Raw genomic sequence first — 21,269 nt, 5'->3', positions numbered from 1 at the left:
TTAGAAGAATCCTGCCATTTTATGGTGTATAACGGACAAAATTTTAAGACTAATAAATTGCTCGCTAAGAATGACGGCAAAAATGTAAAGTAGTAAACAATAATAATCATAAGAATTATCCGATTAGACCCAACATCTCTTAGCAGCGTTACCATGGCAACGGTTATTTATAAATGTTATCCCGTAAGGTCCAAAATCGCTTGGGAGCAAATAATCATAACCGAAAAATGTTTTATGAATGTCTTTTGTGATGTTGCGTCATCATAAGGGCCCACCATCATCGCTGCTACGATGGAGGTAGCAATATCACTTCCTAAACGTCGGTAAACTTAATCATCACAATCACCACAGTGAGAACAGGAGATATCAATTTACGCGCAGATTGAAGATGTAAGGCACAAATTTCTATCTTGCGAGGCCGATGCGTAGTGTCGGGACAGATAATACCCGCATCCCCCCCCCCCCCCCGAAGCTGCTTTTAATGAGTGCTTTTTCTATAATTAGTCTAGCATTTCAGAAAAGAGTGTGTTGTGTTTAGGAGATAACTTTCAACCAAGCTGTTTGTATGTTCTAATCAAAATAACGTTGACCATGAATTTAGAATCTTTTGTCTTCTAGTCTGATAAATAAAAGTTGTAAATATTAATGAACAACACACTGTTATGTTTAAATTTGGTTTGCTATCATCGTAATTAATGTTAATAAACTGTTGAATGACGTCCTATGAAATGAATAGCAGTACATTGCCACGTTAAAATAAGTTTTGATAAACGTTCAACGCTGAATAACAATTAAATCTACCATGTACTTCAATTTTCAGTAAATCTAATTTTAAAACCGCAAAGTGTATTAATGGATTTCGTATAATTCCGAAAATAATATTATTTTCTTAAACAGCATTGACCAAGGAGAAGGATTGTATTTGCTTTGAGGCATGGTCACGTGAGATCGTCGATGACACCAACGTTTCCCAGAAAGATAATGTGTCGATTCTCACATCTTCAGTCCTGAATTCTGATAGAGTTTGTTTCTGAGAAACTTTGGAATTTAGCAACAAGTCTACACGTCACCAAAGCTTATAAGAACATAATTATCCTCATCGCCGTAAAACTCTCAAATCTGAGATGGAAAGAGTATTTTACCAGGACGCTGGCATCTACGTAGGAGTCCACATGGCGCCAAAATCCATATTTACATCCGTGCACTTGCGACCTTCTGCCAAAAGGGACCAAGGGAGACTCTCAGAACCAAAATACTACATGTCAGCTTGCAGTTTATATATTGATTTGAATGTTTTATTACGATCTGCACTGAAGATCGTTGCAATATTTTGGAACGTGATTTATATTCAAATGTGGTGTCTTGAGAATGTAACAAGAGCTTATATCCGAGTTCCCTTTCTTATTTAGCTTTCCCGAAATATCATCTTAATATAAATGTGCTTTTGTATCGTGTTGCCGGTTTAATTTAAAGCCGCCATGGACAATCTAGAAGATGCAGACGTCATGCCTGAAATTATGTTCCGGCATTGAACTCGAAATTTATGTGAGTATGCTGAGATATTATTTTCTGCTATACATCATTTGTTCTGGAATTTTTCCACCCACTTTCATCCAGAACTCTCATTGCCAACATAATAAATGCCAGTTTACTCTTTAACTATCGAATTATACAATATTTTACCAAATCTCACTCCAGGATTCTGGAAGCCGGTTCATTCGAGCACCTTGGGTGTTGGAAATGTAACACGTAGATTAAACCGAACTTCTTTATATTTGTCTATCCTCATTTTATGGTTTTCAAGGTCATCATCTTAATGTCCATGTCCTTGCATCCACTTGCAGGTTTCAACAGTAGCCGTCAGGGACCGTGTGGTTTTGTAGCTGGTGCATCGAAAAGCTGCTAATTTTGAGCTCAAAGACTTATGAGAATATACTGGCAAAAATTATTCCTAGGTTTCCGAAAGCTTCTTTTTTTCCTCTTTCATGGCAGATGATATGGGAGATTATTCCAAATCCTGGAAGAATTAAAATATATACTTCTGGATGTCCAAAAAATCAAATCCTTGTGTTATATTTCAATTATTCTAATATCTCGCACTCATCGTGTGCCAGAGATCTCAGAACCAACGTGCTTGACTCCAGATTGATGTTTCAGTATAGAATCGAGTAATTTATTACTACCAACACTAATGTTTACTGAGGGATATTGGGAGCTCTTTTATTTTTGCATCTGGGATTTTGGAAAATTAACACGATTTTAAAAACCAGTGACAATGATATATATATATATTTACTTGTTTTCCAGAATATGCTTGTATCCTGCAGCCGTCATGTACTGCCAGGTGGTGTATCCAGTACTTCCAGACGCTACTTACATCATCCAACAGGAGCTGCGTGATATGATGTGGCAGTACTGAGTTCGAAACTCATGGACTACTATTTTCAATTACCTTCCGATACTGCCCATCAGTTCAATTTCAGTGCCCGTAAATATCGGCTGTGTAATGCGTGAAACATACTTTGGAGCGCCCTAGTCTTTTGAAATCATTGGTCTGACTCTTTTTGCAATTCAAAATGGTCTGAAAGAAGGAGATGCTTCGTCAGCTTCTAGGTCAGCAGTAACAACCACGTGACATTTAATTAAGGTTTCCGCGGCGGTCAGGATAATCGTCATTCAACACGAGACGCCGAAAATGGACTCGTGTGAGTACAATGAGAAATTATATTCCATTAATATGAATAATATGGAGCTTCAGACCCTACATATAAATTCTTGTCATTATATGGGACATTGTCTGGTTTCAGGGGAAAGGCAGGTTTTCCACTAGCAAGTGAATCTTCGTGGTTCCGAAACTCAGAGGAGGATCTTCATGGCATTTTCACCCGCGCGGTTGTGTCCTGTTGCGTCTACATGCTCCGGGGAACCCGGAGTTCCGCAGTCGCTTCCACCCGGACGCCGCACTCTTGTCGTGTTTTATTGACAACTTTACGTCGGCGGTCATCTCTCCGGCATATTTCGTTTCTGCCATCTTTGCTGGTGAGTGAAACGAATTACTTTAATTTTAAATTAACACACGACTAACGTCTGGGGTGCAGAGGTTAAACTCATTCCAATGTTCCATCCTTTGAGCAAAATGAATTCAGATTCTTTCTATTTACTCTTTTTCTTCTTTCTTTTCTTCGTTTTCGCCTTCTTCCTACCCTCAGAGGATAGACGGGTTAGAGTAGAGTTGTAGCTGCATGCATTCTTAACCACTAACAACATCATCGACCCTGCAGTCCAGCCGCTGCGCTGCAACGGAGTATCAGCGGAATCCAGCAAAGACGCAGTTAGTTTGCCCACAATATTAGAAATGTTGAGGGTGTGAGGTCACAGACCATGCGTTAAGTTGCAGTGGTGGGCTTCGGAAATTCACGTAGAAGATTTCCGGATTTTGAAAAGTGGGGATTTTCTGTTTTGATGATCTGAGTAACGGTTAGCTTTTCAAGTTAAGTAATTTTGAGGTGACTTAAGCGTCTGCTAACACAAACTATAAAGCGGGGAAGATTTTCAATTTGGAAAATTTCATGGGGCTGAAAACTACATTATCGTTGTTTATTTACATAGCTTTGCCCTTAGATTACAATCATATTGCAGGACAGACGTACAGTCCAAATTCGACCACCTCTGACGTAGACAAAGTTCATTCAGTGAAAGTAATTGAGAAATGATTGAAATTTTATAGTATCGTAGGTATCAGTCATAGGACATTAAAGTGTGGATTGATGGGAAATTGACACTGAAATTAGGGACGAGACGTAGTGGACAACGAAATCACATGCAAATAAAGTGTGAATAAAATAATACAGGCTTTTGGAAGCCGAAATAAGTGAAACAACCGACGCTGAGATTTTAAATGAAGTTTTCAGATTGTTATATGTTCAAGATATTATTTAATAAATAAATAAATAATTTACTTGTACTTTTATTTTTTCCGATTGTAGAAACAACGAAAACTGTAACACATGCTTGTATACCTTTGTTTCCATCTCCCTTTATAACAGGTAGAAGAACGACATATGTCACTATTTCGTCTTTAAATTTTCGCACATGAGTTGACTTTCAATGAGATCAGATTTTAACAGCAGCTAAAATTTCCATGACTTGTTACATTATAATTATTAATTATATAGTAGCGTACTAGCAAATTAAAGTGTGCATTGATGGCAAACCAAAAGTTCTCAATTGGATTTAAATCTAGCGAGTTTGGTGGTAAAAATACAACTTTGCATCCGACACTTTCTATTAATTCCCTTGTTCTTTCAGAGTTATGAAAGCTCGCATTGTCAAGTCATTTGCAAATAATGTCGCTCATATTATAAATCAAATAATACAGAAGTTATAGAGAGCCCCCCCCCCCCAAAAAAAAAAAAAAAGACGTCAACTCAAATTACTCATTGCTTTGTGAATGGAGGTAGCGCGTAGCTCTGAAACGTGAGTGAACTTGTAACAGACGACACGAGAAACAACGGACGATTGCCATGTCCAGCGACTACGTCATCTGAGAAACCTCCAGTTCATCGCTGGTGGGTGACATTTATCTCTTCGATGTTGCAGTAGTCGTAGTAGTTTGTAGCTTAGTTTTTGCCAGTATCCCGTAGTTGAGAGATTTTATCTAATGAAGTCCTTATTTCCATCCTTGAAGGCAAAACGAATTGCAAATCTTCATCTGCTCGTTCTTTATCTTTATCTTGTTTTTTCTCATCTTATAACTTAACACGGGCTAGACTAATTTCTCTGTTTAATTACGTAGTACGGCTTGAAGGCGTATGGGTTATTGAAAGTTTAGGTACATGCATCTTTAACAGCTAGCTAGATGGAGATACGTGGACAGCATCACGTTCCAGCCGGTTTACCCGAAGGAAAAATTCACGGTATCTTCTGTGTATATTATTGAATTGGACCGAACTTGATTGTGAAGGGATAGGAATCTCTGCCGCTATCGGTAGTTGAACCGCGGACTTGCAGATTGTCCCGAAATAAAATATTAATCGTGGTAAAAATCGGAGATGACTTAGAAATTACAAGTGAATACGGATTTTGAGTCTGAAAACCCGAAGGGAATATAAAATTGGATGTGAACAGCTGCTGTGAACATGGGAATGAACATCGGTAGACATAATTTGTAGATTTATGTCTATAATATAGTTTAATTTTAAAATTTTTGACAAGTATGTAGTGAAGGAGGACAATTATGGGAATCGTGTCAGATACTAATGAGGTATGTTGAACTCGACGCCGAAAACACGCGGTTTACGTCGTGCAAGACACGGCTTACTTATGCGTCGCGTTTGTAGAATGGCAGTGAATACAGGTCGACTGGGGGAATGCCTCACGCGTCATCGTCAGTGGCTTACGTCGTACTAAGCGGGTTACAGACAGACGTAATTTTTAACATTCAGGGATATTGTAGAACTCTCGAATTTGTGACTATTTACAAACGTAAGTATCTGGCGATGTAAAAATGTTCTGTTTCTGCGTGCTCAGTTTTCGTCGTGATGTGGACGTCGGTAAACAGGTCCCCCGAGGACGACTGTCGTTGAAAGGAAATCGCTCTAGAAAAAAATGGAATCGATATTAATTCGTAGAATCGAACTTGGGCTGTGAAGGTGATGAACCGGATTTTATTAACAGAGCGACCACGAGTTAATTTCTATTAATAAGCACGGTAACGACAGTAATTTGAAGACAATGGTTAATGAGTTGTAGCTTCGCACGTTGTACTGTCAGCATCAGGGAGAGGAGAGGTAGGTCAGGGTGTCGATGACGCACGTGTGAGATGAGAAATTTTTAGTCGAATAGAGCGTGGGGATAATTATGTTTAGATCATAATGCAAGTTCAAGAATAGCACGGAAAGAAGTGAAATGTGTTCATTTTTGTCTTGGTAGGGCCCGGATAATAACGCAGACTTTTAAAGGAACGTATCGAATTCGGTAGAAAATGTTTTCTTCGTAACTGAAATCTAGAAAAATGTATACGTTAAGTATTTGGGATGTCAAATGAATACAACCCATTCCGTGAATGAGTTTTGGATCTTAGGCGTACGTGATTCTGTTCAGGTGCCAGGCGCTCAGACAATGAACGAATTGTCTGCGTTTTCAGAAAAATCAACGTCCGTTGTCGTTTTTTAAAACACCGAGCTTTCTTAGTCACTGCTTTTACAAAATCAAGACGATCGTCATCATGATATAGGACATAAATTTTAATTCAACATTGTCAGTTTGATTTTCAAGGTGAATTAAATATTTTTGAGAAATATGTTGTATGCATTTTCCACGGTCGTATGTTCTTGTCATCAGGATTGTTTTGCTCGTGCTAATAATATCTGGGGGCAGATTAGAAAATAATTACTTTTATCTCAAGTACTTTGTGTCTAAAGCAAGGATAGCCATGGCCAAGGCAGCTTTCGTCAAGAAGAGGATACTTCTCACTAGGAAGTTGGGCTTGGAGATGAAGAAGGAACTAGTGAAGTGTTACGTATGGAGCAGAGACTTGGACACTCAGGAAGAAGGAACAGAAATACCTGGAGAGTTTTGAAATGTGGTGTTGGAGAAGAATAGAGAAGATCAGGTGGACGGATCGAGTGACCAACGAAGAAGTATTGAGGAGAGTCAACGAGCAAAGATTACACGAAGGAAAGCTAACTGGCTGGGACATATTATGAGAAGGAATGGGTTACTGAGTGATATCATCGAAGGCCAGGTTGAAGGAAAGCGAGGACTAGGAAGAAGACTGATACAGCTAACCGACGATCTTAAACAAGGAAAGAAGATGACGTTCCAGGAATTAAAGCGAGAAGCCGAGAATAGGGACAACTGGAGAGCTCTTTTTGGGCAGAGCAATGGACCTGTCGTAAGACAGAACACTCAATAATAATAATAACCTTATCAGCTCAAGTGAATGGTAAGTAAATTCATGGAAATGGCATCCTCGTTCCCATGCTCACAAGAGACCTCATGAAGAATGAAATGCGTGTCTTCCGATAACAGTCGCATAAGATTGATATTAATATTATCCTTGCATCTGCTCAAAGTTTTCTTATTGGTATTGGAACCGGTCGAATATGGCAGCTCGACGTAATGTGAGATAACTGCGAGTTACGTTTTGTTCCATTACTGGTGCATAATCGCGTATGGCATTTTATGTACGTGTTATTCTGTTATTCTGGCCGATGTCGGAATTTTGTTAAGAGAGCTTTGAATCACGTGTTGTTTACGGTGAATGAATTACGAGCGAGAGATAGTCGTTGGGTTTTTCGGTCGTTTGAATCATGGAAGGTGCCTGACGGAGGGCAACATTTCCGTCCAGCCTTAGGAAGCAAAACTTTATTTAGATCTGGGCCTCGCATGTGCCGTACGTGTTTAGATAAGTAGTGAGAAAATGATATGGCATTTTGTGAATTACTTATTTCGTGAATGTGTTGTAGGGCTCAAGGCAGCAATCTGCAACGAGTCCCGGTGGCAAAGCGCTTGATACTGGAAGGTGATTATGTTGATTGGGTCGTTCTTTCGTATGCGATTACCGCGTTCTGGGCTCATGGTTTGTTTCATGGATATCATGAGAGATAGGTCGTTATTGTTGTGTGTGTGCGCGCGCCGTATACTTGGGACAAAAAATTTCGAAAGTTCGGTTGTGTTTCTATGCTTGATGTAAAAGAAAAGTAATTTCTTACCTCGTAAGATGTGGATTATGTACATTTATGAAGCTGAAAGTCCATTATTTTTATGATAGACGTGTAAAGGTGACGGACCCTGCGTGTAGGGCGCGATGCATCGCATGTATGAGTAGGAGCTATACTTTTTTCGTATGACAATAGTTTTTTTGGCTACTACACAAGTCCATCCTAATTACTTGAGTATGTGTGGAATACATTCTTGGTTTAAAATTTTTAATTTCGTTAGTTAGAGAAAGAAGCTAATTATATTGTTAATATGATATGAATACAAATACTCATTAGATATGGGGTTTAGGTATTTTTACAATTAGCTTGGAGGATGTAGGGAAATTCGATCCTTAGTCATACAGCATTTGACGACAGACGGTTGTTCACTCAGGCCACAGAATAGTAGGGCTATAAAAGCACGCAATGTCTTAGATAAAAGATTATCAGGCCGGCTTTAGATATCTCGGTTTCCCTACCTGTAAAATCTATCTCTTTTATCTATCTGCATGTCTCTCTCTCTCTATCTCTCTATCTATCTATATGTCTGTCTGTCTGTCTGTCTGCCATCCTAACTATATATCTATTCATCCGTTCATGTATTTACCAATCTATGTATCCATACGAAGATTAACCCAAACACGCACCCACCCACATCATGCATGTTTTGTAGCTCGTATTTTGTTGGTTAAGACAAAAATATGTCACATGACACAGACAATTATTGATATTTCAAATGGCAATTTATTGTGTCTTATGCTAGTGTATGATGATGTATTCTGTTCCATGCCATGGTGTGTTGTATGCAAGTGTGCGTTGTTATTTATACTTTATTAAGATGAATTCCATAAGACAAGGAATGGATATATTTAGCGATGACTTACGAGATTCACCCGAGACACTACCTCGTAAAAGCCAAGGCAGGGGTGCGTTTAGTGATGACATACGAGATTTGCACAAGACAGTAGTACCACTTCGAAAACAAGGCACATGTACATTTATCGATGACTTACGAGATTCACCGGAGACATTACTACTTCGAAGGCAAGGGTGGGATACATAAAGCAATGACGTACTAGATTCACATAAGACATGACCACTTTGAAGACACGGCAATAGCACATTTACCTGAGTCGTACGATATCCAGAGAAGACACTACCACTTCGAGGGGAAGAAAGGGGTACTCTTACCTATGAAGTACGTGATTCACACAAGGCAGTATCACTTTCAAGAGAAGGAAGGGGTGTATTTAGCAATGACGTACGACATTCACACAAGACATGAGGACTTTAAAGACAAGGCAGGGGTACATTTAGCAGTGACGAGATTCACATAAGACATCAAGACTTTAAAAACAAGGAATGGGTACATTTAGGAATGACGTGCGTGATTCACGTAAGTCATGAGGACTTTAAAGACGAGGGAGTGGCACAATTAGCAATGACGAGATTCACGTAAGACATCACAACTTTAAAAAGAAGGCATGAGTACATTTAATAATGACGAGCATGATTCACATAAGTAATGAACAGTTTGAAGACACGGCAAGAGTACATTTACTTATGACGTAAGAAATTGACACAAGACAGTACCACATGCAAGACAAGGCATGGATGAAATTAAGCAACGACGTGCGTGATTGACATAAGACATTACCAGAGTCAAGACACGGCAAGAGTACATTTACTTATGACGTAAGAAATTGACACAAGACAGTACCACATGCAAGACAAGGCATGGATGAAATTAAGCAACGACGTGCGTGATTGACATAAGACATTACCAGAGTCAAGACACGGCAAGAGTACATTTACTTATGACGTAAGAAATTGACACAAGACAGTACCACATGCAAGACAAGGCATGGATGAAATTAAGCAACGACGTGCGTGATTGACATAAGACATTACCAGAGTCAAGACACGGCAAGAGTACATTTACTTATGACGTAAGAAATTGACACAAGACAGTACCACATGCAAGACAAGGCATGGATGAAATTAAGCAACGACGTGCGTGATTGACATAAGACATTACCAGAGTCAAGACACGGCAAGAGTACATTTACTTATGACGTAAGAAATTGACACAAGACAGTACCACATGCAAGACAAGGCATGGATGAAATTAAGCAACGACGTGCGTGATTGACATAAGACATTACCAGAGTCAAGACACGGCAAGAGTACATTTACTTATGACGTAAGAAATTGACACAAGACAGTACCACATGCAAGACAAGGCATGGATGAAATTAAGCAACGACGTGCGTGATTGACATAAGACATTACCAGAGTCAAGACACGGCAAGAGTACATTTACTTATGACGTAAGAAATTGACACAAGACAGTACCACATGCAAGACAAGGCATGGATGAAATTAAGCAACGACGTGCGTGATTGACATAAGACATTACCAGAGTCAAGACACGGCAAGAGTACATTTACTTATGACGTAAGAAATTGACACAAGACAGTAGCACATGCAAGACAAGGCATGGATGAAATTAAGCAACGACGTGCGTGATTGACATAAGACATTACCAGAGTCAAGACACGGCAAGAGTACATTTACTTATGACGTAAGAAATTGACACAAGACAGTAGCACATGCAAGACAAGGCATGGATGAAATTAAGCAACGACGTGCGTGATTGACATAAGACATTACCAGAGTCAAGACACGGCAAGAGTACATTTACTTATGACGTAAGAAATTGACACAAGACAGTACCACATGCAAGACAAGGCATGGATGAAATTAAGCAACGACGTGCGTGATTGACATAAGACATTACCAGAATCAAGACACGGCAAGAGTACATTTACTTATGACGTAAGAAATTGACACAAGACAGTAGCACATGCAAGACAAGGCATGGATGAAATTAAGCAACGACGTGCGTGATTGACATAAGACATTACCAGAGTCAAGACACGGCAAGAGTACATTTACTTATGACGTAAGAAATTGACACAAGACAGTTGCACATGCAAGACAAGGCATGGATGAAATTAAGCAACGACGTGCGTGATTGACATAAGACATTACCAGAGTCAAGACACGGCAAGAGTACATTTACTTATGACGTACGAGATTCACACAAGACAGTACCACATGCAAGACAAGGCATGGATGAAATTAAGGAATGACGTGCGTGATTGACATAAGACATTACCAGAGTCAAGACACGGCAAGAGTACATTTACTTATGACGTACGAGATTCACACAAGACAGTACCACATGCAAGACAAGGCATGGATGAAATTAAGCAACGACGTGCGTGATTGACATAAGACAGTACAGATCTCAAGACACGGCAAGAGTACAATTACCTATGACGTACGAGATTCACACAAGACAGTACCAAATGCGAGACAAGGCGTGGGTGAAATTAAGCAATGACGTGCGTGATTGACATAAGACACTACATATCTCAAGACACGGCAAGAGTACAATTACCTATGACGTACGAGATTCACACAAGACAGTACCAAATGCAAGACAAGGCGTGGGTGAAATTAAGCAATGACGTGCGTGATTGACATAAGACACTACAGATCTCAAGACACGGCAAGAGTACAATTACCTATGACGTACGAGATTCACACAAGACAGTACCAAATGCGAGACAAGGCGTGGGTGAAATTAAGCAATGACGTGCGTGATTTACATAAGACAGTACAGATCTCAAGACACGGCAAGAGTACAATTACCTATGACGTACGAGATTCACACAAGACAGTACCAAATGCGAGACAAGGCGTGGGTGAAATTAAGCAATGACGTGCGTGATTTACATAAGACAGTACAGATCTCAAGACACGGCAAGAGTACAATTACCTATGACGTACGAGATTCACACAAGACAGTACCAAATGCGAGACAAGGCGTGGGTGAAATTAAGCAATGACGTGCGTGATTTACATAAGACAGTACAGATCTCAAGACACGGCAAGAGTACAATTACCTATGACGTACGAGATTCACACAAGACAGTACCAAATGCGAGACAAGGCGTGGGTGAAATTAAGCAATGACGTGCGTGATTGACATAAGACACTACAGATCTCAAGACACGGCAAGAGTACAATTACCTATGACGTACGAGATTCACACAAGACAGTACCAAATGCAAGACAAGGCGTGGGTGAAATTAAGCAATGACGTGCGTGATTTACATAAGACAGTACAGATCTCAAGACACGGCAAGAGTACAATTACCTATGACGTACGAGATTCACACAAGACAGTACCAAATGCAAGACGAGGTATTGATGAAATTAAGCAATGACGTGCGTGATTGACATAAGGCAGTACAGATCTGAAGACACGTCAAGAGTAGAATTACCTATGACGTATGAGATTCACACAAGACAGTACCAAATGCAAGACGAGGCATTGATGAAATTAAGCAATGACGTGCGTGATTGACATAAGACACTACAGATCTGAAGACACGGCAAGAGTAGAATTACCTATGACGTACGAGATTCACACAAGACAGTACCAAATGCGAGACAAGGCGTGGGTGAAATTAAGCAATGACGTGCGTGATTTACATAAGACAGTACAGATCTCAAGACACGGCAAGAGTACAATTACCTATGACGTACGAGATTCACACAAGACAGTACCAAATGCGAGACAAGGCGTGGGTGAAATTAAGCAATGACGTGCGTGATTGACATAAGACACTACAGATCTCAAGACACGGCAAGAGTACAATTACCTATGACGTACGAGATTCACACAAGACAGTACCAAATGCGAGACAAGGCGTGGGTGAAATTAAGCAATGACGTGCGTGATTGACATAAGACACTACAGATCTCAAGACACGGCAAGAGTACAATTACCTATGACGTACGAGATTCACACAAGACAGTACCAAATGCGAGACAAGGCGTGGGTGAAATTAAGCAATGACGTGCGTGATTTACATAAGACACTACAGATCTCAAGACACGGCAAGAGTACAATTACCTATGACGTACGAGATTCACACAAGACAGTACCATATGCAAGACAAGGCGTGGGTGAAATTAAGCAATGACGTGCGTGATTTACATAAGACAGTACAGATCTCAAGACACGGCAAGAGTACAATTACCTGTGACGTACGAGATTCACACAAGACAGTACCAAATGCGAGACAAGGCATGGATGAAATTAAGCAACGACGTGCGTGATTGACATAAGACATTACCAGAATCAAGACACGGCAAGAGTACATTTACTTATGACGTAAGAAATTGACACAAGACAGTAGCACATGCAAGACAAGGCATGGATGAAATTAAGCAACGACGTGCGTGATTGACATAAGACATTACCAGAGTCAAGACACGGCAAGAGTACATTTACTTATGACGTAAGAAATTGACACAAGACAGTTGCACATGCAAGACAAGGCATGGATGAAATTAAGCAACGACGTGCGTGATTGACATAAGACATTACCAGAGTCAAGACACGGCAAGAGTACATTTACTTATGACGTACGAGATTCACACAAGACAGTACCACATGCAAGACAAGGCATGGATGAAATTAAGGAATGACGTGCGTGATTGACATAAGACATTACCAGAGTCAAGACACGGCAAGAGTACATTTACTTATGACGTACGAGATTCACACAAGACAGTACCACATGCAAGACAAGGCATGGATGAAATTAAGCAACGACGTGCGTGATTGACATAAGACAGTACAGATCTCAAGACACGGCAAGAGTACAATTACCTATGACGTACGAGATTCACACAAGACAGTACCAAATGCGAGACAAGGCGTGGGTGAAATTAAGCAATGACGTGCGTGATTGACATAAGACACTACAGATCTCAAGACACGGCAAGAGTACAATTACCTATGACGTACGAGATTCACACAAGACAGTACCAAATGCAAGACAAGGCGTGGGTGAAATTAAGCAATGACGTGCGTGATTGACATAAGACACTACAGATCTCAAGACACGGCAAGAGTACAATTACCTATGACGTACGAGATTCACACAAGACAGTACCAAATGCGAGACAAGGCGTGGGTGAAATTAAGCAATGACGTGCGTGATTTACATAAGACAGTACAGATCTCAAGACACGGCAAGAGTACAATTACCTATGACGTACGAGATTCACACAAGACAGTACCAAATGCGAGACAAGGCGTGGGTGAAATTAAGCAATGACGTGCGTGATTTACATAAGACAGTACAGATCTCAAGACACGGCAAGAGTACAATTACCTATGACGTACGAGATTCACACAAGACAGTACCAAATGCGAGACAAGGCGTGGGTGAAATTAAGCAATGACGTGCGTGATTTACATAAGACAGTACAGATCTCAAGACACGGCAAGAGTACAATTACCTATGACGTACGAGATTCACACAAGACAGTACCAAATGCGAGACAAGGCGTGGGTGAAATTAAGCAATGACGTGCGTGATTGACATAAGACACTACAGATCTCAAGACACGGCAAGAGTACAATTACCTATGACGTACGAGATTCACACAAGACAGTACCAAATGCAAGACAAGGCGTGGGTGAAATTAAGCAATGACGTGCGTGATTTACATAAGACAGTACAGATCTCAAGACACGGCAAGAGTACAATTACCTATGACGTACGAGATTCACACAAGACAGTACCAAATGCAAGACGAGGTATTGATGAAATTAAGCAATGACGTGCGTGATTGACATAAGGCAGTACAGATCTGAAGACACGTCAAGAGTAGAATTACCTATGACGTATGAGATTCACACAAGACAGTACCAAATGCAAGACGAGGCATTGATGAAATTAAGCAATGACGTGCGTGATTGACATAAGACACTACAGATCTGAAGACACGGCAAGAGTAGAATTACCTATGACGTACGAGATTCACACAAGACAGTACCAAATGCGAGACAAGGCGTGGGTGAAATTAAGCAATGACGTGCGTGATTTACATAAGACAGTACAGATCTCAAGACACGGCAAGAGTACAATTACCTATGACGTACGAGATTCACACAAGACAGTACCAAATGCGAGACAAGGCGTGGGTGAAATTAAGCAATGACGTGCGTGATTGACATAAGACACTACAGATCTCAAGACACGGCAAGAGTACAATTACCTATGACGTACGAGATTCACACAAGACAGTACCAAATGCGAGACAAGGCGTGGGTGAAATTAAGCAATGACGTGCGTGATTGACATAAGACACTACAGATCTCAAGACACGGCAAGAGTACAATTACCTATGACGTACGAGATTCACACAAGACAGTACCAAATGCGAGACAAGGCGTGGGTGAAATTAAGCAATGACGTGCGTGATTTACATAAGACAGTACAGATCTCAAGACACGGCAACAGTACATTTACCTATGACGTACGAGATTCACACAAGACAGTACCAAATGCGAGACAAGGCGTGGGTGAAATTAAGCGATGACGTGCGTGATTTACATAAGACAGTACAGATCTCAAGACACGGCAAGAGTACATTTACCTATGACGTACGAGATTCACACAAGACAGTACCAAATGCGAGACAAGGCGTGGGTGAAATTAAGCAATGACGTGCGTGATTGACATAAGACACTACAGATCTCAAGACACGGCAAGAGTACAATTACCTATGACGTACGAGATTCACACAAGACAGTACCAAATGCAAGACAAGGCGTGGGTGAAATTAAGCAATGACGTGCGTGATTTACATAAGACAGTACAGATCTCAAGACACGGCAAGAGTACAATTACCTATGACGTACGAGATTCACACAAGACAGTACCAATTGCGAGACAAGGCGTGGGTGAAATTAAGCAATGACGTGCGTGATTTACATAAGACAGTACAGATCTCAAGACACGGCAAGAGTACAATTACCTATGACGTACGATATTCACACAAGACAGTACCAAATGCGAGACAAGGCGTGGGTGAAATTAAGCAATGACGTGCGTGATTGACATAAGACACTACAGATCTCAAGACACGGCAAGAGTACAATTACCTATGACGTACGAGATTCACACAAGACAGTACCAAATGCGAGACAAGGCGTGGGTGAAATTAAGCAATGACGTGCGTGATTGACATAAGACACTACAGATCTCAAGACACGGCAAGAGTACAATTACCTATGACGTACGAAATTCACACAAGACAGTACCATATGCAAGACAAGGCGTGGGTGAAATTAAGCAATGACGTGCGTGATTTACATAAGACAGTACAGATCTCAAGACACGGCAAGAGTACAATTACCTGTGACGTACGAGATTCACACAAGACAGTACCAAATGCGAGACAAGGCATGGATGAAATTAAGCAACGACGTGCGTGATTGACATAAGACATTACCAGAATCAAGACACGGCAAGAGTACATTTACTTATGACGTAAGAAATTGACACAAGACAGTAGCACATGCAAGACAAGGCATGGATGAAATTAAGCAACGACGTGCGTGATTGACATAAGACATTACCAGAGTCAAGACACGGCAAGAGTACATTTACTTATGACGTAAGAAATTGACACAAGACAGTTGCACATGCAAGACAAGGCATGGATGAAATTAAGCAACGACGTGCGTGATTGACATAAGACATTACCAGAGTCAAGACACGGCAAGAGTACATTTACTTATGACGTACGAGATTCACACAAGACAGTACCACATGCAAGACAAGGCATGGATGAAATTAAGGAATGACGTGCGTGATTGACATAAGACATTACCAGAGTCAAGACACGGCAAGAGTACATTTACTTATGACGTACGAGATTCACACAAGACAGTACCACATGCAAGACAAGGCATGGATGAAATTAAGCAACGACGTGCGTGATTGACATAAGACAGTACAGATCTCAAGACACGGCAAGAGTACAATTACCTATGACGTACGAGATTCACACAAGACAGTACCAAATGCGAGACAAGGCGTGGGTGAAATTAAGCAATGACGTGCGTGATTTACATAAGACAGTACAGATCTCAAGACACGGCAAGAGTACAATTACCTATGACGTACGAGATTCACACAAGACAGTACCAAATGCAAGACAAGGCGTGGGTGAAATTAAGCAATGACGTGCGTGATTTACATAAGACAGTACAGATCTCAAGACACGGCAAGAGTACAATTACCTATGACGTACGAGATTCACACAAGACAGTACCAAATGCAAGACAAGGCGTGGGTGAAATTAAGCAATGACGTGCGTGATTTACATAAGACAGTACAGATCTCAAGACACGGCAAGAGTACAATTACCTATGACGTACGAGATTCACACAAGACAGTACCAAATGCAAGACAAGGCGTGGGTGAAATTAAGCAATGACGTGCGTGATTGACATAAGACACTACAGATCTCAAGACACGGCAAGAGTACAATTACCTATGACGTACGAGATTCACACAAGACGGTACCAAATGCGAGACAAGGCGTGGGTGAAATTAAGCAATGACGTGCGTGATTTACATAAGACAGTACAGATCTCAAGACACGGCAAGAGTACAATTACCTATGACGTACGAGATTCACACAAGACAGTACCAAATGCGAGACAAGGCGTGGGTGAAATTAAGCAATGACGTGCGTGATTTACATAAGACAGTACAGATCTCAAGACACGGCAAGAGTACAATTACCTATGACGTACGAGATTCACACAAGACAGTACCAAATGCGAGACAAGGCGTGGGTGAAATTAAGCAATGACGTGCGTGATTTACATAAGACAGTACAGATCTCAAGACACGGCAAGAGTACAATTACCTATGACGTACGAGATTCACACAAGACAGTACCAAATGCAAGACGAGGTATTGATGAAATTAAGCAATGACGTGCGTGATTTACATAAGACACTACAGATCTGAGACACGGCAAGAGTAGAATTACCTATGACGTACGAGATTCACACAAGACAGTACCAAATGCGTGGGTGAAATTAAGCAATGACGTGCGTGATTTACATAAGATAGTACAGATCTCAAGACACGGCAAGAGTACAATTACCTATGACGTACGAGATTCACACAAGACAGTACCAAATGCGAGACAAGGCGTGGGTGAAATTAAGCAATGACGTGCGTGATTTACATAAGACAGTAGAGATCTCAAGACACGGCAAGAGTACAATTACCTATGACGTACGAGATTCACACAAGACAGTACCAAATGCGAGACAAGGCGTGGGTGAAATTAAGCAATGACGTGCGTGATTTACATAAGACAGTAGAGATCTCAAGACACGGCAAGAGTACAATTACCTATGACGTACGAGATTCACACAAGACAGTACCAAATGCGAGACAAGGCGTGGGTGAAATTAAGCAATGACGTGCGTGATTTACATAAGACAGTACAGATCTCAAGACACGGCAAGAGTACAATTACCTATGACGTACGAGATTCACACAAGACAGTACCAAATGCAAGACAAGGCGTGGGTGAAATTAAGCAATGACGTGCGTGATTTACATAAGACAGTACAGATCTCAAGACACGGCAAGAGTACAATTACCTATCACGTACGAGATTCACACAAGACAGTACCAAATGCGAGACAAGGCGTGGGTGAAATTAAGCAACGACGTGCGTGATTGACATAAGACAGTACAGATCTCAAGACACGGCAAGAGTACAATTACCTATGACGTACGAGATTCACACAAGACAGTACCAAATGCAAGACGAGGTATTGATGAAATTAAGCAATGACGTGCGTGATTGACATAAGGCAGTACAGATCTGAAGACACGGCAAGAGTAGAATTACCTATGACGTATGAGATTCACACAAGACAGTACCAAATGCAAGACAAGGCGTGGGTGAAATTAAGCAATGACGTGCGTGATTTACATAAGACAGTACAGATCTCAAGACACGGCAAGAGTACAATTACCTATGACGTACGAGATTCACACAAGACAGTACCAAATGCGAGACAAGGCGTGGGTGAAATTAAGCAATGACGTGCGTGATTGACATAAGACACTACAGATCTCAAGACACGGCAAGAGTACAATTACCTATGACGTACGAGATTCACACAAGACAGTACCATATGCAAGACAAGGCGTGGGTGAAATTAAGCAATGACGTGCGTGATTTACATAAGACAGTACAGATCTCAAGACACGGCAAGAGTACAATTACCTATGACGTACGAGATTCACACAAGACAGTACCAAATGCGAGACAAGGCGTGGGTGAAATTAAGCAATGACGTGCGTGATTTACATAAGACAGTAGAGATCTCAAGACACGGCAAGAGTACAATTACCTATGACGTACGAGATTCACACAAGACAGTACCAAATGCGAGACAAGGCGTGGGTGAAATTAAGCAATGACGTGCGTGATTTACATAAGACAGTACAGATCTCAAGACACGGCAAGAGTACAATTACCTATGACGTACGAGATTCACACAAGACAGTACCAAATGCAAGACAAGGCGTGGGTGAAATTAAGCAATGACGTGCGTGATTTACATAAGACAGTACAGATCTCAAGACACGGCAAGAGTACAATTACCTATGACGTACGAGATTCACACAAGACAGTACCAAATGCGAGACAAGGCGTGGGTGAAATTAAGCAACGACGTGCGTGATTGACATAAGACAGTACAGATCTCAAGACACGGCAAGAGTACAATTACCTATGACGTACGAGATTCACACAAGACAGTACCAAATGCAAGACGAGATATTGATGAAATTAAGCAATGACGTGCGTGATTGACATAAGGCAGTACAGATCTGAAGACACGGCAAGAGTAGAATTACCTATGACGTATGAGATTCACACAAGACAGTACCAAATGCAAGACGAGGCATTGATGAAATTAAGCAATGACGTGCGTGATTGACATAAGACACTACAGATCTGAAGACACGGCAAGAGTAGAATTACCTATGACGTACGAGATTCACACAAGACAGTACCAAATGCGAGACAAGGCGTGGGTGAAATTAAGCAATGACGTGCGTGATTAAATAAGACAGTACAGATCTCAAGACACGGCAAGAGTACAATTACCTATGACGTACGAGATTCACACAAGACAGTACCAAATGCAAGACAAGGCGTGGGTGAAATTAAGCAATGACGTGCGTGATTTACATAAGACAGTACAGATCTCAAGACACGGCAAGAGTACAATTACCTATGACGTACGAGATTCACACAAGACAGTACCAAATGCGAGACAAGGCGTGGGTGAAATTAAGCAATGACGTGCGTGATTTACATAAGACAGTACAGATCTCAAGACACGGCAAGAGTACAATTACCTATGACGTACGAGATTCACACAAGACAGTACCAAATGCGAGACAAGGCGTGGGTGAAATTAAGCAATGACGTGCGTGATTTACATAAGACAGTACAGATCTCAAGACACGGCAAGAGTACAATTACCTATGACGTACGATATTCACACAAGACAGTACCAAATGCGAGACAAGGCGTGGGTGAAATTAAGCAATGACGTGCGTGATTGACATAAGACATGAGGAATTTAAAGACAAGGCGGGGGTGCATTTAGCAATGACGTACGAGATTGAGACAAGACAATACCACTTAGATGGCAAGGCAGGGATACATACAGGCATGTCGTATGAGAATCGCACAAGGCACAGTACCAGTTCTATAAGAAGGGAAGCGTGCGTTTAGTAATGACGTAAGAGATATAGCATGGTCGCAGTTACTACTTGTGACAGGTATTTGATGCAGATACTGTTAACACTGATGTGCATGTCTGAAGAAACACAGTACAAGTTGTCACATATTTGACTGGGTTACAGCGATTATTGGTTTTACTTAGGTACAGTTACTAATTTTGAGTGCGTTTCACGCAACAGAGTAGCATATCGAACTCAGTTGACCTAGGTACTGTGAACTGAGTACTACATCCACGAAATATATGGTTTACTGAACAGAGTCCCAATTTCCTTGCATTTGAGTTAGGTACAGTTGCGTTGAGGGGTGTGAATTTGTATGCTGATAGTTATGGAATTGTGTGTATGTGCTGTATGTTTTGCTGCTATAGAATATATATTTTAATTATCTTGGTTGTTGGAGATGAGATGGAAAAAAAAGTCTTTAAAGTGAGAAGTGTTTTTATATATATATATGTATGTATATGTGCGCGCGCACACATACACACACACACAGACACACGTGAAACATACACAATGCAGACATAGAAATAATACTTTTAAAAAGAAACGGTGAATTCGAGATTAAAGCACATCTGTCTGTAACGTAGAAAAAGTATAGTAACTGGCGTGACGAAGACTGAGACAGAGACATTGAGGTTGAAAGTAGATATAATTTTTCTTGAAGTTTGTACCCCTAAAGTTGTTGGTGTATTATTGAAATGATACATAGTATATAATGAAATAAATGACATTACTGATTATTGAGTGTTTATCATAAAGTAATATATTTTTAAATTTCGCGTGCCCACGGGGGTACGCGTACTCCAGGTTGAATACCACTGATCTCTAGTGA

The 21,269-nt window shown here is 40.8% G+C and overlaps 2 long non-coding RNA genes across 5 annotated transcripts in view; both read left to right on the top strand.

Annotated features, from left to right (window-relative positions):
- Nucleotides 1–21,269, top strand: part of LOC147874999 (uncharacterized) — a 96,649-nt gene that overhangs the window by 3,167 nt on the left and 72,213 nt on the right. For 2 of the 4 annotated variants that reach the window (XR_015533595.1, XR_015533597.1), the window contains 2 exons: nt 2,308–2,705; nt 2,808–3,900. This is a non-coding gene — a long non-coding RNA (uncharacterized LOC147874999). Of the gene's footprint in view, nt 1–2,307; nt 2,706–2,807; nt 3,901–21,269 lie in introns of those variants that run through there. The other 2 variants (XR_015533596.1, XR_015533593.1) reach the window with 2 other exon arrangements.
- LOC147875001 (uncharacterized) lies at nt 464–1,986 on the top strand. The gene is made up of 2 exons (XR_015533599.1): nt 464–1,545; nt 1,845–1,986. It is a non-coding gene; the product is annotated as an uncharacterized LOC147875001 (long non-coding RNA).

This window comes from Zootermopsis nevadensis, unplaced genomic scaffold (assembly GCF_977971745.1).
Source record: "Zootermopsis nevadensis isolate Lab colony 2312 unplaced genomic scaffold, Znev_1.0 Znev_ptg000003l, whole genome shotgun sequence".
Classification (NCBI taxonomy): Eukaryota; Metazoa; Arthropoda; class Insecta; order Blattodea; family Termopsidae; genus Zootermopsis; species Zootermopsis nevadensis.
Note: the sequence above shows the minus strand (reverse complement) of the source record. Positions and strands in the feature narration are given on the sequence as shown.